The sequence below is a fragment of the Rhipicephalus sanguineus genome, chromosome 2, assembly GCF_013339695.2.
Source record: "Rhipicephalus sanguineus isolate Rsan-2018 chromosome 2, BIME_Rsan_1.4, whole genome shotgun sequence".
Lineage (NCBI taxonomy): Eukaryota > Metazoa > Arthropoda > Arachnida > Ixodida > Ixodidae > Rhipicephalus > Rhipicephalus sanguineus.
In genome coordinates, this window is record NC_051177.1 from 28,495,316 (window position 1) to 28,517,708 (window position 22,393).

Here is a 22,393-nt window from a genome sequence, read left to right on the forward strand (position 1 = left end):
CCACACGTTATGAGACTGTTTACGCCTTATAAGCCCCATAAGCCCCCCAAAAAAAAACCGGCGTACGTGAAAGCTAGACACGTGAGAAAGACTGTTTGTGTGATCCTTGTTTTATCTCTCATAAGTACAAGGCGAACCATGGCGACGAAATGTTACATCGATAACCTGTTACATCGAAATGTTACATCGAACTCAACTTGGTTGTCCTCGTGTTTCTCTTTCTTTCATGTCCTTTTTTTTTTCGCGAAATACCCTTCACGATGGATTACCAACCCGCCCAATGTTCTGTTCTTCTTGGCTGTCCTCTCTGTTGTATTTTTTTAAATCAATTTTCTCCCACCTAAACCAAGAGTACAACTCAGCGCTCCTTGCCGTCAAATGTCAGAGTGATACAACATTCTAGCCAAAGCCACAGAAGGGGAGAAAACACTGTGCACACTCAACCAGGACAATACGAAACCTGCAATATTCCACTTTGAGTGGACACGTAAGACCCGCGCTAAAGAAAAAGTGCGCCAGAGGTGTTCGTCCGATCTGTACGAATCACATTGTTTCGGAATGTCGCTTCCACTGTGTGCCAATGTCTATTTGATCATTCCGTTCTCTTACCTTGGTTGACCATAACAAACATTCTGTTTCCTACCTTACACTGGGGGTGAGGGTGCTAGAAAGACAAGGTGCACAAGTCATCCAAGCCGGCAGATAGAACCGTTCGGACAGGAGAAAAATGTTGACGGGACCCCTTAGTGAAGGGAATGAGTACTGTTAGCCCTAACCTCAACCGAGGGCAGAGTGTTCGACGTGGAATGTCTGGGAAATCCCGTCGTTATTGCCATGAAGCTCGTCGAGACGAGAGGGAGAAGCCATCTATACGCCAATTGAGGTACTTATGTGCAGCGATGTGTTTGTCCCGCAATGTTCCGCAATGGGCGTAGTTCCGACATACTGGAATGGCGCTTTTCAGACTGCGCGCTTCGTCATCGTCCCTACAAGTATATCTTACAAACATTCCACATAGTTGCAAAATGTGGTCTGACTCAAGATTTTTGTTAACAGCGGTATCCTAGACTCGCCGTGCTTAATTCGGCGATTCTACCATATCGTCCCGTAATAACGCAAATACACAGGGCACTGTGTGTTTTTTTTTCTTTTTGCGCTAAGATATAAATTGATGTCACACCGAACAGTTCAACTATTTGCCGATTCTTGAATAAGCATTGATAACGTAGGCATGTTGACATGATGGAAGGCGGGCTGCAGCGCAACACTTTCAGAAGACCTCAACTGTGACGCGTTGTTACGCCGCTTAGAATGAACCAACTTTAGCAGCAGCTGGCGCTCTAAGATGACTAAATCGAAAGAGAGATGAATAAATTGAAATCGCTACATGCCACATCCCCGGAAGCTACCTACACCCCCCAACAACGTTTCTGTCATTCCACTCGGCGCACAACCCTCAATTCCACCCTTTCTTGTTGCTGCGCGCTGGTATTGCACCGATGCGCAAGGTGTCGTCACCGACTGTGTACAAGTGCGTGCTTCGAACCACCTGTTTGCCTCCGCAGCCGCGTTCCAACGGGGCGTCGATCTGGGAAGGTGGCGCGGCAGCTCCGTGCTTGTGCTGCCTCCACCGAGTCAAGGGGGGAGGGTGTTGTAGTTGGCGGGGGGGGGGGCACCGGATGTTGGGGAGGCGGCCCCCCTTTCTTTGCCCCCGCTCGGCAGTGGAGAGAAGCGGGTCAACGGCAGCGGCGCTATGCCCCGCCGGGCCCTGCACCGCTGCGTGGCCCTCCACTCTTCCATCGGTGCGCCCCTTCCCTCACGGCGCCGACGACCGCTCCACGGATCGCCTGCGGCCCCACGGTCCGGCCGGCCGACGCCGCCTCGGATAAGCGCTACATCCACTCCGCCTCCTATTACGTACGGCAGCGTCTCACCCTCTTTCTCTCTCTCTGCCTCATACCACTGCCCTTGTGACGTGAGCGAAGAGCAGCACGGTCTTCGCGCTTCCCTTCCAAATGTGCGCCAGTCGTGCGGATTTTTAAAGTAAAGAACTGCATACTACTCACAATAAAGCGCCTGTATTCGTCCCTGTTTTTTCGCGTAGCCCTGCAATATGTGTTCAAGTTTGTATACTGCTGGAACGTTCCGTTATACTTAATTCCTCTGTGGCGCCAAAAGCGCGCAGATGCACCGAAGGGAAAGATGCGTCGTGTGAAACATATAATTTCATCCGGCACAACAGCATCAACAACAATAACATTTGCTGGCAGGCTAGTTGGTGATGCCTAGCTAACAGCACAAACGTCATAAGAAGCCATGAAGACCCAGGACAGAGTGCTGTCCTGTGTCAGCATTCCGTCTTTTTAGTTTCTTATTACGTCTGTGCTATGAACCCTTACCTGTGAACTATAAGCATCAACAACGTAACATGGCTGGTCAAGCTTGGTATACCCTCGATCATTCTGTGCAGAGCCAACCGTCGACGTCACGGAGGCAGCCTGAAGAACAAAGTTTTGTAAACTACTTTACTTTGATGTATACGTGGGGTGAGGCTCATAAAGCATGCATTCTGCCTCTCTCTCTCAGGCCTCTTTTAACATTCACGAATCGTTTCCATAGGCAACGCGCGAATTTGCAACATTCTTGTAAGCTTTCTGATTGTAAGATAACAACCTGAGAGAGATCTTCATTGTATATCTAAACAATGAAGGCTTTCTGCCACAATTTAAATAATAGCCCTCTTCAAATTAAAATAGAAACGATGAATTGAACGAGGTGACAACCGGTTGGTTATCTCAGCACTTTAGAAGTGCTCGCACCTGGGAATTCTACTAAAATTTACTACTAAGTTCGTACGCTCGTTCGATGGGCCGGAGATCCAAGTTCCATATGCAGTCAGTCTGCGCCAGCAAGAGGTAGTATAGAAACTGTAAGGACGAATGTACTGGGGGCCGACGTGGTAACAACCGGCATATATGGGTTGAATTAAGCTGAAGACCATACGCAAACATTCCTGGTTTTGCAGTGTTGCATGTCATGCACATAAGCAAAAGAAAAAGAGAACGATTTATAACGCCTGAGTAACCTTACATTTGCAGATAGAATAAACCGCAGATCGCCGATATTTTATGGGAATACGCCTATATACAACTCGATAAACGCGAGCACCTACGTCGAACATAATAATAATGACAACAGCTAAATACAGTTTCGAACATGTTATGGCGTGCAGCCTTGGCGTAGCCGGGACGGGGTGTTCAAGCTTCCCCCCGAAATTTTTAAATATTGCATGTGTGTATATACACGCACACGTACACGAACATATGTAAAGGGCGACCGAGCCTGCCCCCCCCCCCCCCCCCCTCTTTCGCCCTCTAAAAAAACTTTCTGGTTACGCCCCCTGCGTGCAACGTCGCTAATAGCCCCCGCGCCCGCTCTCCCTCGGGAAAAGCGCCTCTTTCGCCGGTAACTAGCCGCAGATAACCTTAATTAATATCACTCGGTATATTCTGCAGACTTTCTCCCAGCGTACAACGCGGTGCGCCGCGACGGGCTCCCACGCCTCGTGCGCGCACGAAGACCTGGCCGCACGAAAATAGAGCAGGGGAAACGAAAAGGGGTAATGGCTGGTCTGTGGGTGAACTTCTCCCCCTCCGCTGGTCGTCGTCTTTTACCCCTTTCCCGCCTGGTCAGTGTGCTCCGAGCAGTGTGGTGGCAGTCAATGGGTTTTTACCGGAGGGCAGGGATGGAAGGGGTTGGGAACGCACGAACTGTGGAACGAAACTGTCTGGCCCGGTCCCTCTGGGGCCTGCTATTACGACGTTGTCCGGTGCATGGTGGTATAGCTGTATGCAGAATCTCGCCTCTTGCGAGAATCAGGCCGTTCCCCGATGTGCCGTTCGTGGGGAGCGGGAACAGCCGAGCAGGATCTCGCGAGTTTCAAAATGGTGGTTATGCGGACTTGTTGATATAGGTACACACATACTGTTTTTTTTTTAAACAACGCATAAACGGGACACAGAAAAGAACCACACTACACAGGTACTGACTTTCGAGAGAGGTTTATATTGCGCGAACGCGAAATATGTAACCAGCGATGATATACAGTACGTGATAAACAAGAGAAAATGAATGACTAGATGTTACGTGGAGCAACAAAGGTGAAGTGTAAGAGCTTCTTCCAGTTGTTGCTAACAAAGAGAAAAAATCACAGCATATCCACGGAGTGAATGATGATGAGTGGGCGAAGCTGCGGAGGTTCATCGGTAAACCGTGAATCTTCCGTGAATTCTGCCCAGTACATCATCACCGACGTGAGATCGGGCGCGTTTATACTAAAGGTTCGATGAGTTATGACGACTTGCAGCTCACTTTAATTTTACATGTACGCTGTGAATTTTCATTGTTTAGACAACCATTGCTTTAGAAAACATCTGGCGTCTTTCGTTAAGCAGCTGGCGTCTTTTCGTTTTGCTTTAGAAGCATCTGGCGTTCTTTCGTTTTGCTTTTAGAAAACATCTGGCGGCTTTCGTTGGTTTATTTCATCAATCAACGGCGTTTTGAACAAAATTTTTATTGTATAATCACGCACAGGAGAAATCTCACCAGACACTACCTTGGAGGTAAACAATGGCTGCTAATGGGAATGAGAGACAGAAGAAGTCGGCTTTTAGCTAACACTTACACTTCTACTTCTACTAACGTTTCCTACTGGAACATGCCAATGGCTGCTAATGGGGAATGAGAGACAGAAGAATTCGGCTTTTAGTTAACGCGCACGCTGCGAATTTTTTTATTGTTCAACCACGCACAGGAAAAATCTCCAACCGGCACCACCTTGGAGGTCAAGATCTGGTACTAGCGTTACGACTGGTTACGTACTACGACCACTACGACAACTACGAGGGACGAACGGGTGCCGCCTTAAGGAGCTTCGCCCCTAAAAAAAGTAGATAACGAAGTTTAGCATTGCACTGGAGCTTCGGAGCTTCTCGCACGATTTATGTCTACGGGACGCATTTCGATTGTGGACATTGTGTGCCCAAAGGAAGCTGTCAGCTTTGATTGGTGTCGAGGGATATGTTGGATGACTTAATCGTGGCGCTCGCTGGACGCTCGTACCAGCCACGGCATATTATGGACTCCGCATATTATGAAGCCCTCGGCTCTGGCGACGATGTATGTGCAGTAATACGCGCTTATTACGAACGCTAATGTAAGTACTCATAGTACGCCTGAGCATAAGTCATGTGAGCAATGGAACGTAGAACGCCGCCCTATACATGGCTCCATGATTGAGCGAGCTGTTTAAACAGAGTTGATAGTGCGCCCAGCCACTTCGCCTCGTCTTTTTGCACCTATCGCACTCGGCTTCTCTGGAGACGTTCTAACGATCCGCGTGCGAGCGGCGCATGCGCTGCCACGCTGGGCAGCACGACGACGTCGACACCACCGCCAACAGCGGAGGTACAAATTCGCCTAGTGCTTCCGTACAAATGCTACCGTAATAAAACGCAGGTATAGTGTATGTCATTTGTAGGCCATATCTGTAGCAGCGTATGTACGCTAATGCAGGTTTCGGTCATCTCCAGTCCACCGTCGCGCACGCGTCGCGCGCCGTCCGATGCGCCACTGGATGACCTGATGATGCTGAACTACTTTGTCGTCTGACACTTGCTTCCTATTGGCCGCGATATCGAGCAGAGTCGGCACCTAGCGGCGAACGGACGAAACCCCATGGTGTGGATAGCTCCTTGCGTCGTCTGCTCACCGTGTTCGCATATGTGCGTACGTCATGCACGTCCTCGGAGGACAGCTTTTTCCGATGTGCTGACACAGTATCGAATGCTTGTACGTATGCCTACACGATATACACAAGCATTTCGCCTTCCCAGAATTGTATGCACTATAATAAGTGAGTGCATGCACGTGTCGGTATGGCGCTAGGTCTAACCATCGTACCATCTATTCGCCAAAATCATTTCAATGGGGGTGCCACTTTGTCGTTCAAGCACATCATATAGTGCATTTGGCGCCATCCTAAACTAAAGAAGTACTAAATGTGGAGGTGTGAATGCAGAATTTGAGCGACACCTTCCCGTAAAGTGTTGGCGATTTCGAAATCCTTGTGATACCGCAAAGTGAGAACTAGCGTCTGCAAAGGATGGTTAGCGGTAAAAAAAGACCCTAAGCCACACATTTCTATAGCGGTACACGTATTCATGCAAACAGAAAAGTAGAGTGCACAAAGTTCTACTTCATATAATTACGCAGAAATAGAGTCTTTTTTTTTTTGTAGCCGCTAGAGCAAGAAGTAAATACTTAATTGGCTCAGTCGAGCAACGCTATTTATATTGTGGTATAGGCAGTACACAAGTTAAACACGTACAAATAAAGCAAGAAAAAAAGCATCTAGCACAGTGCAAAACACGACAACCACTGATTGACAGATGGCGCTTCTCTCACACGTAATAGCAACGTTAGTCCGGTTTCGTGCATTCATGTGGCAATGGAGGGCATATACATCACCATTAGGCTGCAGTCAACGTGCTTTATTCGCCGAAAATCGACTCAAACCGCCTACGGCGAAGCGCCGCTGCGTACATTTGTATACGCGCCGCCATCGACCGCCTATCCCCACTAACGCGGCGACGGTGCTGCCACCTATAGACCGATCTCACGGCGATCTGTTTTCCGCCTGTTGTTATCTCCCAGGCTTACTTGCTGTACCGTGTGGAACGGAGGAAAATAGAGCGGTGCGCTTCCCCCCACAAAGCCTCTTAATGTGGAGAAGCCAGCCTTCAGGTTGTTCGCTAAGTGTGTGCAGACACCTTCGGAACCTGTGGCCGAATTCACAAATGTTAACGTGTGAAGCAGCGCACTGAGACAAGGCACAAAAGGAACGAAACGACAGGACAACCGCTGCCTTTTGTGCCTTGTCTCAATGCGTTGCTTCACACGTTAACATGAACTATCACCAACTCTCCCAACTGTCAACTTTAAATTCACAAAACTTCTGCATTTTTTTTTATTGTTTCTCTCTTTCTTCTAAGCGCGTTTACCCATTGGTCAACCGGCTTCGGTAATGTTATGTTCCGCATCGTAAGTGGCTGAAATATTCTCTTACGGAGATTTTTAGCGTAAGACGTTCTTGTGGATACGGGCCCAAATGTTTTGTATCTACATTGGTAGGAACAGAGCGCAATAGAAGACGGGGACAAGGAAGGGCGACGTACACAGAGACACGACTTGCAACACTTTCGCAACAATTGCAACACTTTCCTATTTTCCTCCGAAAGTGTTGTAAACGTGTTGCAAGTCAGCGCTGTGTGTGCGTCGCCCTTCCTTGTCCCCTTCTTCTATTGCGCGGTGTTGCTTCCAACGTTTCACCAACGCGCCTAAGCTTCTACACTAATTCATATCTGCAGTTTGTTACTTGCTTAGCTTTACTGAAGGCAATGCCTACTTGGGCCTTTTCCACCCACTTTCTGTAACACGGTATGATTATGGCGACAGTTACTTTTGACGGAATTCAGCTGCCGTATTTACTCGCGTACTACCCGCACTAGCTAATGTTTACAGACTGCTGCCTCATATGTTGGCTGACTGTAGGCTGATGTTGGCAAGTGTCGGCTAATTGATGGCTAATGTGTTGGCCAGCGTTGGCAGTCGGTGGCTAATTTTGGCTGTCTGTTCACTATTGTTGACTGAATTGCGGAATGGTTTGCTAGACACTGTCGAATTCCGCCATCATGTCTATTTCCGTAATGGAGGCATCTTACGCCAGCCAGAGAGGCCGGGGCAGCCTTCGGGGCAATCAGAGTTGATAAGACGGCGAATTTGACGGCATGGCGGAACTCTATAGTGTGCGGAGTAGCAGCCATGGTTCATGTTGGCCAGTTGGGTCAGCGTTGGCTACTGTTGGCTATTGGCTGGCTGTCCGCTGTTACATTTGCCGCATCATCTTCATTCAATATCTGTCCAGTGATTAAGTTGCCTAACAATTTTTCCCTCTTCAATCTGGCGTGGATGCTTCAGCGTTTCACTGCATGGACCAGCGAAGTCACGCTTTTGACAACGCGTGACGGCTTGCTTACAATACTGACACGGTATACCAGAAGCTGTCACTTTTCGGCACTCTTTAATGGTAGTACACTACGAGAAGTTCAAAATGGTGTAAGATGAGGCAAAGAGGGGAAAGCCCACTGGCTATACGAAAGAAAAGTCATTGTTCATGACCACATCATGGTCTGTGAGAAAAGCGACCCAGTGATCACACGGTTGCAAACCAGGTCATTTATGCAAGCTGTCATCAGCGCCAGCGAGGAAATGCGGAAACATACGCGTCAAGAAGAAGAAGAAACAAAGAAAGCGCACCAATGCTTTTAGAACTACAGTAATGCTCAGACATGGGTGGTTTCTAGGGTGTCCACCCCCGGAAATGGCTATCGCGGCGCCTCTCGTCTTGACCACGCGGCTGCTGGGACAGGTGGACAGCGAAGGGACTGTCCGTGCGTCGGGTCGAGGGTGTCGGTCGTTGAGAGCAGTGGTGCTTATTATAGGAAGTACATGGCGTGGCGTACATGGGTGCAGTGTATGGGTCACGAGCGGCACGCTGCCGGACTAACGGGCTGTTTCCTTCCTTCCGTCCTCTCTCAGTGTGGGGCGTGTCTCCCGTCAATGGGGCGCCGCACCATGTACGCACCTACTGAACTTGTCTTCTTTTTGTTTCGTTTTCTAGCGCTCGTCACGGCTTAACGGCCGGTTTTTCTCCGAAAATTGACCTAAGGGCAGACGCGCTTGCTTCCTCAAAGGTTGGCTGCTGCAACTTCTGACGCTAAATTTGCAAAGCCCGAACACCCTTCCTTAAGGGCTCTCAGAAAGTTTCTTGTTGATAATTATGATGATAATGATGATGAGGAGGAGGATTATTACGATGATGATGATGTGCTACAGTGGAGGCTGTTTGTCGAAGTTGTTGTTTTCGTTGTGATCGCTGGAGACATTCATCAAGGGATGTCTGAATGTGTGAGCGGTGAGCAGCTTTACACAGCACAAAAGCAGACGTACAAGCTCACGTTGTCGTCATGTTATTATTCCTCATTCACGCAGGAGCCTTGACTTTTTTCTTGAGAGTGAAAAGCGTAGTTCAGTCCATTCGTGTATACATTGTAAGCACACATGCACAACTCAAAGAGCAGCTTGTCCGTGTAAATGTTCGTTACGCCGAAAGGATCCTTCACCGCAAAGAGAAAAGTTCATTCAAATTAAATGCCAGATATATCTGGAATTACTTTCAGAGTGAGGTTCCTGCATTTATTTGTTAGTTGTCTTGAGAACTTTGACGCAGAATCGTGGAATGAAATGGTTATTTTATTCCACGTACCGATATCCTGAGGCCACCCCTTGCATGGCGCGCCACGTGAGACGCTTAAAGGACACTGGCAAGCGGGGGGACATGTAGCAAATGGTTTGGTTTGACGTTTCTTTGCTTACGGGTGCATCCCCATTGTGGGCGTTTGTCCAAGAATCGGATGGCACTAGAAAAGAATAGTGCTTTATGACGATTATGTTTCCTTTTTTTCTAAGTGCCCTGAAGAAGGTGTTCTGCGTGTATGACGTCAAATAGTAAACATAAGTCACTGTCTCAAATATAAATCAAGTATAGAGTCCTTTCTTGACGACTTTAACGGTCCATTGTCACGGAGGTCCTGTACCCTATACGGTTGGATTTCCATTTTTCTCGTAGCAGCCCTCGGTACTGGCAGCCATACGCCACGAGCAGGATCCACCGCACAACCAAGGGCGTTTTAATTCCACGAGTAGTCTTCTCGCTGACCGACGATGTACTTCTCGGTGTAAGTGTAAGTTGTCGACGGCCGAAAAAAAAGCGTTTTTTACTGTCCATGCATTGTCATTATGACGCCGGTATAGAGAAGATTAAGTCCAAATAATAAAGACGTTCGCAATTACACAATGTCATCAGGGCTGCTAAGTTTGCACTGCCCTGACCACAGGACAACAGGACAGAGATGGACTAAGCGCTGCGAAGAATGGGATATGGTAGAACAGTGTCTGATGTACTAGAAATTAACTGCATACACAAGCGTGTTTATTTGGACCGTTTGGTACATGTCGGACGAAGCGCTTAGTCCGTCCTTGTCCTGTTGTCATGTGGTTAGTGCTGTGTCTCGTTTCCAATGGACGTGTACCAACCGGCTCGAACAAGCACTCTAATGCAGCCCAGCAATTCTTCCGTAGTTTGACTAATTCTTTCTCTTTGCTCGAATAAAAAATAACAATAAAATCGCAACACTGGCTGGCGTTATGCTTTAATTTTAGGGGTGTGCGAATATTCGAAAGTTTCGAATATTCTTCGAATATTACATTCGAAATATTCGTATTCGATTCGAAAATCGTGTATTCGATATTCGATAACTTCGAATATTCGAAACATCGAATATGCGATTCGATTATCATGCATAAAATAACTCGTCTTCCACATTTCTGTTGCGTTCGTAACGCTAAAACTTTGCCGAGAGGAGCGATAAACATCGTAAGTACACGGAGGCACGATATCTGCCTGCGACGAGCGCCCCAATACGTATGATTTATTGCTGGTGCGTCTCCGACGTGCAGCGCTGTTGGCGATCATGTAACCGTGCATTTTCAATATTATGCGGCCGTAACGTGCCGCACTACCACTCGTTCGCTATGCGGGACCACTTCTGAAGAAAGACAGCGACCCACGGGACTGGTGGCCGGCTGTAGGCACCTTCAGATACCCCAGTCTGGCAAAGCTTTGCCCCATGTAACTCCCTATACCAGCCACTTCTGTTCCAAGCGAGCGTGCCTTTTCAGTGGCAGGGGGGTTGTCTCTGTTAGAAAGGAGCGCCTGCTGCCTGATCATGTGGAGCAACTCATATTTCCTCATGATAACATCTAGTCGTTACTTTCATTGTGCCGTGATATTTGCTTGTGTTGTGATGTGCATTGTGCTAGCCTGGACATTGTGTTCTGGAGATAGCAGTGTATGTTGTGTTGCCAGTCAGGCTGTTAATGTTTTTTTTCTTCAAATAGCTACATGTTAAATAAAATATCGTTACTGTGGAGGCATTCTTCCTTTGATATTCGATATTCGATTCGATATTCGAAGGTGGATATTCGTATTCGATTCGTATTCGAAAAATTTGGTATTCGCACACCCCTATTTAATTTACATCGAGCCTATACTTCGCCGTGTTCATTCGAGACACGTACGCAAGTCTCACGGGTGAACTAGACGTAAACAAAGGAAAGAGCAGAGGAAGAAGGGTGACGGAAAGTGAGAGCATCCCAGGTGCATGATATGTCGCGTTTCATCTTTCCTGTTGTAAGACGGTGGTTGCAGGTCCTTTGCAAGCAGGCCGGAATGGTGAAGGAGTAGGGTGCGGCTGTCGCCACTGTCGCCGCTTGCTCGCGAGGCAAAACAAACGCCGTGTTTGTTGACGGATGGTGGTGCCGGCTGACTGATGAGGTGGAGGGCGACAGGGTGCAAGTGCATCCAAGCATCGTCGCCGTGTGCACTCTTTGGAACGGGAGAGGCCCTTTCGCTCACCCTGGGAGGCCATCGCTCCACCTGCCGCCGCCTTCCGTACGGGGGCCTCTCTGCAAGACTCGATCGCCGCTTCGCTACCGCGGCCATTTCTGATCTGACGTGCCTTGCGGCGAAGCTTTTCTCCAGAGCGCTATATGCACACGGACGGAGTGAGAAATGAAAGTTCACTGTATTTCTCCATGTCCTTCCTTTACATGTTGACAGATTCGTCCAAAGATCGGGGTTACGTAGTGATTCTAGAGTCGCTGTACATAACCAGTGGCAGAGCGCCTTGCTTTGTACCGTCTCACAAGAATGATAGTTTGGATCCATACATAAACATAACAGATATATTTATGTACGCAATAGCAGTTTTAACAAATTTTATGTGTTCGTGCAGGCAGCTGACATCTTCCTTTGTTGTGGTGTTTTAGGATAATATATACAAATACTTCGTTTTATTTGAACAGGAATACTGTTCCACAGTCCTGTATGAGCTGCCACAGGAGCCCCCATAAAGCCGGTCCTATTCCTAGTTCCTTCAGGGACGCCCCTGTCTTCCTTGAACCACATCTTACTATTGCTGAGCACCTCCTCCCCGAGTTATTTCATAGCACCGCTCCTGTCCTAAACGCGGGAACCGGGATCGTACACCCGGCTCCAGCCATCGATTTCGTCGAATGGTGTCATCGAAGGCCTTTGAGATCTACTTCGTCACTCGGAGTGAGCCGTCGCATGGGCGTGGATTTCGACACCACCTGTTCCGAGTATCTTCCTCCTTGTTCTACCTCACTGGTCCTAGCGGCATTCTACGTGTTGTAAGTTATCGCGAGGATCAGTCGGTTGTTACAAGTCAGTAGAAGGAAAAGATTGCCCACATTATACTGGCCCTGATGGGTTGTACCGGAAGAGCTGTTGACGTTAAATGACTCCTGAGTACTCAGGAACGTTTTAATCCGAAACTAAGCGTCTTCTGCGGTGGCTAGATCGTTAGGCGGGAATGGATGCGGGTTCGGGAGCCGAGTGCATGAATCTTATCACTCGAAAGAGCCACTTTCCATGGCTGGCCGCCTTCGCTGTAGTCTTTATGACTCCGGTACAAGTGCTCCATCACAAACGCAATGCTCTTTAGGACGCGCGCACTGTTGTGCGAGAGCTTTGGAGCGTGCTGGAGTGCAACTCTCTCTCTGTGGCAGCTACTAAAGATGGGAAGGGCGGCAGTTGTTTCCACGCTCGTGCAGCTATAGAGCCAATGCGTATATGACGAGTAGGTTTGTGTACGCACAATTACCGCTACTGACATGCTATTTAACCGCTGTGTTCGAGAGAGAGAGAGAAACAATGAAATGTAGATAGGTTAAGGAGGCGCACGTCCGGTTTTCTACCCGGCACTGGGGTGAGGGATAAAGGGGCGAAAAGAGAGACAGAAGAAATAATTATGGCAGCTTCGCACTAGTGGTTCCAAGCCTGAAGGTAGAGCGGAGCTGGGTGGTTTTTCTTTATCTTTTCTTTCTTTCTTCTTTCTCTTTCTCTGTTTGTTGTATCTGTTTTTTGTACCTGTTGCTTTCTATTCATTTCTTTCTCTTTCTTCCCTTTCTCTCTCTCTCTCTCTTTGCTTCTTTCTCTCTTTCTTTCTCTCTATTTTTTCGATCTCTTTCTATGCCTTTCTCTGTCTTTATCTCTCTCTCTCTCTCTGCTTATTTCACTCTCTTTGTTTGTTTCTCTCTTTCTTTCTCTTTCGGTCTCGCTCTCTGTTTGTTCTCGCTCTTTTTCGTGTCTTTTTTTTCCCTTTCTATGTCTTTATCTGTCTTTCTATCTTCTTATGTCTTTATTCCCTTTATTCCTATATATGTTTCTCTTCCTTTCTATTGCGTTCTTTCTTTCTTTCTCTCTCTCTCTCTCTCTCTCTCTTTCTCTCTCTCTCTCTCGCGTGCTCCACTTCGCCGAGAACAGTTTTTGTTTAACGCTCGCACCTCCTGTACTCGGTAGTGGGGCTTGTCCAATTCCCGTGGCGCATATGCACCTGTGGTTTTCTGAGGACACCAAAGATTTCACGGCCGGCTTAAACAGATCCGCTGTCAAAGAGAGGGATGGACAGAATCACGTGCGCTTGAGGGATCACATCAAGTCTAAAGGCAATCGCACAGACCTGTTGAAATGCGCAATGAAACAATAAACTCTGCTCAAGCATTCCAACTACAATAACTATTAGCGACAAACTGCGCTATCAGCGCAGTTTGTCGTTATTATGGATTACCAACTCGACCAGCGCTCAGTTCTACAGCAACTAATACATACACTTTCATGCACTCATTATATTCAATATAGTCAATATCCTAAGCTTGTTGAAGAGTTAAGCCGTTCGTTTACTTCAGCAGTCGATGAACATTATTAATTCTTCGTTATTCCTTCTTTTCCGTCTTTTTTTTTTCTTTCTTTCAGCAAAACGGAGCACACGCCCTGGGCCGTCGACGGCGGAAAGGGAAGGCGCAATCGAGCTTCTCTGCAGCAACCAACGCGCGGCGTCTCGTCGAAGCGTATCGAGAATTTCTGCTCGCTTCCTCTCCGCGCCGCAATGCGTTGATTGCGACGACGAGGTTCAGGTGGAAGATGTGTACTGTATAAGGGGGAGGCCCTCCCTCCCCGAGTTTAGTGGGGGGGGGGGGGGGGGGGGGGGGGCAGGTGCTTCGATGCGCGCACGCAGGAGGGCGGCGCCGCCCTTTTCGCCGTCTTCAAAACAAGCGAGGAGGCGAGAGGGCTGTGGCCTCTCTGCTGGTTCGATGGACGAAGTTCACTGCGCCCCCGAATTTCGAGCACGATGCAAAACACCGCGCGAGCGTTGCTCTAATGGCTCGAGCGCTGTGGGGCGCCTCCCATCTTGAGACGACCCGTTCTAGAACACTCTGAAAGAGGGAGAGCGATAAAGAGAGCTGTGTAGTGGCGGAGAGAGGCTTGTGGCTGCTGAGAGCGCGTGGCGTGCACCAATTATCGCAAACCACGCGATGCAACCGAACGGACGGGATCGTTCTGAGCTTGTCTTGGCTGTCGGATCGACGCCCATTTGAATTCTGTCACGCTCGAAATGCGTTTCTGCTATGCCCACGTGTACGGTAACGATTCGACAGCAAAGCTTGGGACGTGCGCCTGCCAGTCGTAAACAAGGGTGTGACGAGCGAGTTTTCGTCCGGTCTCTTCTCCGATGGCGAATGACGCTGCACTATTCGTCTTATTAAGGCGAAAGAGACCTCATCAAACGCGAAAATTGACCGTCGGCAGGGTCAACACGAGTGATGCCAAAGATCATCATCGCGTGATGACGTTATCATGGCGTCACAAATCGCCAAGAGAGAGACAGAAACAGCAGAGGAAGGCAGGGAGGTTAACCAGAAGTTTGTATCCGGTATGCTACCCTGCACTGGAGTTGGGGAACAGGGGGTTGAAAGCGAGAGAGAGAAAATAAATAATAAGGAAAAAAAAAAAAAGACAATCACAACCACACACACACGAGAGCGTTCCGCTCAGAGGCGCTCTGACAGGCCAGTGGATCGCAGGAAGGCTGGTAGTGCTTGTAAAGCCTTCTTCTGCGACGTTATGTCCGGACGATGACGTATAGTCTTTCTTCTGATAGGGGCTGGTCGTCCAACTTGTTTAAAGCATGACAAAGAGATTGTCTCTGTGTGCTATACTCCGGACAGTCACACAGTACATGTCGAATTGTTTCTTCGTCGCCGCAGTGTTCACAGGCGGTGGTGTCGGCCATCCCTATGCGGAATGCATACGCATGGGTAAACGCGACGCCCAGCCATAATCTACACAGAACGGTAGCGTCACCTCGGCGAAGTCTTGATGGCAGTCGAAGGCTTAACGTGGAATCAAAGGAGTGTAGTCGTGCATGCATGAAATGTGGCTCATTCCAATTTGACATGGTGCATTGGCGAGCGAGCATGCGGAGCTTCCGAGCAGCGTCTGTCCTAGAAAGAGGTATCGACAGGTCGCGGTCCTCTGGCTGAACGGGCAGCTTGATCGGCCCGTTCATTGCCGATAATTCCACACTGACTTGGTAGCCATTGAAATGTAATGCGGTGTCCTTTCTCGGTTAGGTGGTGGAACATCTCGGCAGTCTCAAATACAAACTGTTCGTGCGGACCGCGGCGTAAAGCCGACAGTAGAGACTGCAGTGCCGCCTTGGAGTCGCAGAAAATCGTCCACCTTTTTCTCATTTAGTCGTTAATGAAAACCAGAGCGGCGCGAAGCGCTGTGAGCTCTGCTGCCGTCGATGTTGTTGGGTGAGCCGTCCTGAACTTGATAGTCGTGGCGATCGTTGGAATCACGACCGCCGCTGTTGAACTGTTCGGTAGGACGGAGCCGTCGGAGCCAGCGGACAGACCACGCGCCTCCTTTTGCCGAACAATAACCACACTCGGCGAATCTCTACCAACTGGCTTCACACCGGCAGCGAGACCTTCGGTTCCTCCATGGTGCCTGAAACAACCAATAATCAACCTGACAGCAGAAAAAACAAGACCTGTCAGCACCAGCTCTTAAACAGCTCGCTTTATACTTCTATTGTACGAGATGTATCACGACTCGACTCACGTCTACAAATCGCCAAAATTTGTGATGTCATAATGACGTTACACGATGTGACATCACATGATGGCGTCATCAAGTGACATCGTCCAATGTGGGCTGCGATCACGGAGGCATCGCAAAGCCAAGTGAAATGCAGAAAGCTTACAACGCCTCCGATCCTGGAGGCATGCAGTGCTAAACCAAGCTATAGGTGCAGGAAGCTTTCGGAATAGGGCGTCGGAGGATCAATACCTCGTCTGAGAGGAAGAAAAATAAAAGAAGATGACTTTCACCTTCGAGTCGTCTTAGGCGAATGCAGAAGGTGCCCTGTGAGTTTTTCGACTGCAAAGCCACATCGCGAAAGGTATGGTGCAGGAAGTCAGGATCGAACGCGCGCCTGTGTATTCCGTTCTAAAGGAAATTGGCAACGTACTTCTGAGAGCTTCGGTACTGCAAATGTCAGTGAACTGTTTAATCTAGAAAATGTGGGCGACTTGGTGATGCATGGGGAACCACAGCGCAACTATCGAGACGAGGATGATAAGAAAGAATAAGAACACGGCGCCGATTCACCTTGTTCGTCCTTCTTATCGTCCTCGTCTCGGTAGTTGCGTTGTGGTTCACCACGTTTAATTGATTACATACGGCAAGATTCTCATTTGTTCTCAGCCATGTATCCAATTATAATGGTTCGCATCTGGGCTAGTTAATTAGTGATCTTGCATGTTGAGTGGTTGCAGCAAAAAGTAGACGCACGGACGAAGGAAAGAAACACCAAGACACTGCTGACTAACAACTGGCGTTTATTGAAAGCCTTTGCAGAATGTATAGGTGCGGTTATCTACTCAGTAGATAACCACACCTAGGAATGGAAACAACTTTATTGAAAGTCCGGCGATGTTTGATAATCCGGGCTCAGGTCTCCCATGAGGGGACTTCAAGGCTTTGCCTCAACGCCACCTCGCGGGCCCGCTGGACTGCCCATTCCTGTGTCTTGAAGTTGGAGCTGCGCTGTGCGGCTGCCCACGCGAGAGCATCCGGAGCTACTGCCACCTGAGCTACTGTGACAGGGCACTCCCATAACACGTGTGAGAGCGTCGCTCTAGTTGCCTGACATAATTTACAAGTAGCATTCGGGTACTGGGCAGGGAAAATGTGCCGCAATCGTACCGGACTGGGGAAGGTGTGTGTGTCTGCATGCAGCTGTCGCCAGACGACTGCCTGGCGTCGTTTTAGCTTGGGGTCTACAACCGAACGGTTATCTACTCAGATAACCGTTCATTGTATAGAGCTTCATGCTGTTTGATGGACGCGCATCAAAACACACCGCTGACACGCCCATCATCGATTGCGAAGCCTTTTAGAATGCGGCGATGAACGAACGCAGCCGTGCATCAACCAAATAACGCTCGGAAGTGCTTGAGAAGCGGCGCGCGAGCGCGTGTCTATTTCATATTCGGCGTGTTTCGCGCGCTCTTGTTTGTTTCTCGAAAAAAAAAAAAAAACACCCAGCAGATTTCAGCTCAAAGTAAATGCTTGACGCTGAAGTTATGTGGGGCGACCTACAAATTAAAGTTAATATTTTATCGATTTGGGCAAGAATAAAAAAAAAACTGGCTAATTAATTTTAATTATTTAGTGCTTAGTAAATACAAAAATACAGGTTGTATGTGCACACGACTACCACTAATGTACAGCAGGTAGAACTTTCCTAGAGCGCATGTTTTTTTTCTGTTTCTTTTTTTTTTTAAATCTTGGCCCGAGTTAGCTGGGACACCCGGTATATATGCACATGCAAAATATGTAAGCTTGAACGGGGGAGGGGTCTTAAACCCCCAATCCCCCTTCCCTGGCTACGCCAATGCTGAATAGTTATAACATCACTTATACTTATTGCGTCGCTTCGTATTTTACAGCCACAATTATAGCAGTTATCTCAAATAAGAGACGGATATTTCATCGATTCCTCATGACGCAGGTGCGGCGCAACTTTAACTGCGACAGATGCGTCTTCATCGTGTGCTTAAAACCCCCCCAAAGCTTGCAAAGCGTCTTTGGTAGTGAAAGAAGGTGAGCGTTATAACTTGAGCGAACCGGACCCCACACCCTGAAACGCAGCGAAGCAACGCTATCCGTGCATATAGTCGCATCGCAAGCGCCGAACAGCGCCAGCTGGCATCAGACACGCGTCAACGGCGCTCTTGTTTGGTGCAGGTCAGGCCCACGAGCAAGAAAAGGTTGACCGTGCGTCGGCATTAGCATCTCCCATTTCTCGCTTGAAAGCACTCGCGCCTTCTACCCCGCTTTCTCGATCTCCAAAGGACAAGGAGGGCACGCACACTGTCCAGCACCCTAGAGCCGAACCTGAGCTGTACGCCGTTCTTTTTCGAAAGCCGATCGAGGACTCCCACTTTCCAATTCAGCGGGAGCGGGCGTGAAGATGTCTTCGAGTTGCTACGAAAGACAGCGACGGCTGCAACCCTTTCACTCCTCCCTTTCACTTTCCAAAACCCGTTCGACTTTAAATCCCGCTGCAGGCATGCGTGGCTCAGGGCTTCAAGGAAGGACCGAGGGCTCGCCCGGAACACATTGTTCCTCCTTAGACCGGTGCCCTGCACCCGGTGAAGGCGGCGCTCTACTAACCGCGTGCTCCTGCAGCGCGACTCCGTTCCCCAGTGACTCGATGCTTCGAAGTATCGGACGTGCTTGCAAGGAGGCGGCCGCTGCTTTGTGCCGGTCATCGGGTTTCCACTGTAGGCCACGTATTCGCTGAGACCCCAGAGCCTGTAACAATGCCTCCTCCTCGCTGGCCCCCCTCGTGGACCCGTTGTCCGACCTCGCCGGCGATAACAGATTTTGACGCGGGGCATTGTGGCCTCGGCCTTAACCCTTTCGGCGAGGTGTCCGCGCATCGGCGGGGTTCGGCTGACGCGTGCCCGCTGGAGCGGCTCGCGTCCTTGTGGCAAGCTGGGCAAATATACGGACCCCACGTCTTCTGAATCGCGTACACTACCAGCGCGGTACGCTGTGCAGAAAACGCGCGCGGCTGGCTGATTCTCAATGGTCGCTGCCGTTTGTATACACGGGCGGTTCTTGTTAGAGTCTACAGGCGGCTCTTCTTCCTGACATGTGCTGGGAGTATGCGTCCCCAAAGGCTTCTGAAGTCGGCGGCGGCGAGTGTGCTGGGCTTTTCTTCACGTTGGGGTGCTCAAAGGGGTGAGCGAAGAGAGAACGGCCCAAATGGGTGCGGCCGCGGATTTATTTGTCGGTGCAATGAGCCGTGTGACGCAGCGGCGGCCGCGCAGTGTGCGCAAAGTTAATTTCATTTTGAAGCGTGCAGGCACAGCAGACAGACTCGCGTGCGGCCCCGGGCTTTGTTACTGAATCAGCTCCACGCCGGTCACGTACGGGTAAAGCAAATAGGCATGCATGCATGCAGTGCAGGTTGGCGAATGACCGCGCTTGAGTTGGTGGACGAAAGGGCTTGCCTTTACGGAAGTCATACTTGACATTCAGTTTCATTTCGGTGTAATGTAAGCCGAGGACAACGAAAACTTGATAAAAACGCTATTATGTGGCATAATTATGTGGCATAATTAACGTTATTTTTCATTGGCGTAACGGAATACGCAAGAGCGCATGCACAGATTGTGCACCGAGAACTAATGTTTCGTAAGATTGCTTTTAGTAAGTAAAGGAAGTATGAATATTCATTTACGAGTCATTTGTTGTTGAATTAGATTGCCTTGCAGTATGTAAAAGGGCGAAGAGATCAATGGAATCAATGAACGCCGTCTCTCAAGCACTATATACGTACAAAAAGGAGCAAAGATTGAGTAGCGCTGGTGCTGCCCCCGCGGGAGGGTTCAAACTATAAAACGTGTAAAAGAACATCACGTGCAAAACAATGAGTACGTGTGACAGGTGCTTGCAAACTCGCGATACGACCTTCGTTCTTCGGGAATCAGCAGATGTCGCACGCACGTGCATACTCGAGCCTTCTGCAGTCAGTGTTTTGCTTTCAGCTTATATGCATGAGTGCACCATATATAGAACGTCGATGAAGTTGTCCATGTATCCACCTGTTGCATGGCAACTGACAGACGAGTGATGATGCATATTTCGACCTGCAATTCTATTCGTGGTGTTGAAAAAACGGAACCGTGCTGCCACTTAGGATTGTTACAAGGAAATTTCTCAAAACGTTTCATGCGAGCTTTCTGAAGGGTCAAATAAATCTCGCAATCGAAGCAAAACGTAAGATGACACTTAGCTGCAAGCTCTTGCTCAAAAAGATTGTAGTTTGTGGCTCGCGTTATAGTATTCAACATTGTGACTGTCGAGCTTCTATCTTGAATGACGTAGGCTTTTCGTAAATTGTCCTTAAATGTACCAGCAGTCTCAGAACCGGTTTCCACTTCAAGTTGCATGCAGGAATAGTTGTACAGCATTCCCTTAATTGCAGGCAATGGATTCCCTCGACGAAAGGTGGCGAAACATCCGGCCCCAACAACGCCTCTTGGTACGCCACCGCAAGCTCGCATTCAATGTTTTTGATCGAGCCAACGACCTCAATAGACGGGTGACCTACTTCGTGTGTACAGATCTGCACTGCCAGCAGCTGCCAGTCAAATGTTTCGAGATGCGTGCATACGGAACAGGACGGTATACACACCTATGGGGCAGCTGCGGTCGAGCAAATCAGCGCCTCCGATCTGGAATTTCGTATTCGCCGAGAGCGTGATGATGAAAGCCAGGAATTCATATCGCAATGTGCCTTAGTTTACATGTTTGGTTGAGTGACCTCGGCCACCTTGTATAGAGCGTACCTCAGAATTACCTTAAGCGCTACGGCGACGTTGGAAGCGGCAGCTGCTGCCGTCCGATCGTCCCGAACAACCTGCGTTCGTTTCCCGGCACCAAAGAGGAATTCCGAATGAGGTCACCGCCATCTTCGAGTTCCGTGTTTGGAGCAAAATGGCCGGCCCCACGTTCCTCTGAGCGCGGGGCAGGTGGGGAGCGCGCGCCACCGACGCAAGCTTTAATGATTCTAATCGCGATCGTCACCACCCTCTCTAAATCGCTACCGCCGCCATGCCGTCTGATGCCGGAAGATTTCGTAGTGAGCAGCTGCGGGACGAGGCTGTATACAGCGTCGTGCTGAGACAAATGTGATGCGGACGAATTTTGTCCTGGTGCATGCTGGTATATATAGCTGCTCGGTGCATGACGTCACAGATGCACGAATATACCGGGGATAAGTTAGAACGGCGTAGCCCGTACTGAAAAGCAATTTGTACAAGCAACGACGATTCTTAAAAACACAGGCTGTTGTCCGAGCTCGGCCACATGGAAGAAGTTACAAATATTTTCGATTTCAATGTGTGTTCGGCTGGGTTTACGATAGTGCGATTCTTTTGCTTGTCTAGCACGTGCGCACAAATAAAGAACAGCTGTAGAGAGCAGTATTCAAGAGCGTTTGCGCATGCGTGACAACGACGCAGGGGGAAAATCATGGAGGCAGCCCACATATCACTCTGTCCGAGGCAAAGGTCACTCAACCCTCAATTGCATTGCTTGCTAAAGGGCTGGGGTATCGGAGTTTGCGAAGATAGAGTTACCGTTTTTAATTTTTATTTTTGTATTTTCTACCGGGCTATCCTGAACACGTGGGTGTGGCGTATGTCATTTAAGTCATGGTTTCGCGCAATAAACGTTTCAGTTGGCAATCGGCGCTCGTCCCGTGTTCCTCTTGGGCCAAATTCACAAAACTTCTATTTCGTAAGTGCGTTTTTCCATTGGTTAGCCGGCTTCACTAATAGTATATACCGTATCGTGATTGGTCGAATTATTCTCTCACGAAAATTTTTAGCGTAAGATGTTTTTGTGTGTTATTTTTCTTCACACTCTCCATTAAGTATGCAACCGTACCTACGTGTCCGCTTTTCCACTCTATTGAAGTAAATTGCCTACTTCCCTTCTTTGTGGCTTCTTCATTACAGTATTCAAACCCGTAGAACTACAAAACGTCTATCCTACTTCACGAGGGATGTCCATTACATGAGGCCTAATCGCGGTGTCGATAAACACAATAATAATTTTCCGAATTATGTAGTAAACTGCAGCTTCTATGAAGAATTGAATATACCAATGAAGCGTTCACCTTAGGTTTGGACGACCCTGTATTACTGAGGCTTTTAAAAAAGCGCCCACATAAACAAACGTTCGGGGGACAGTGGCCCTGCA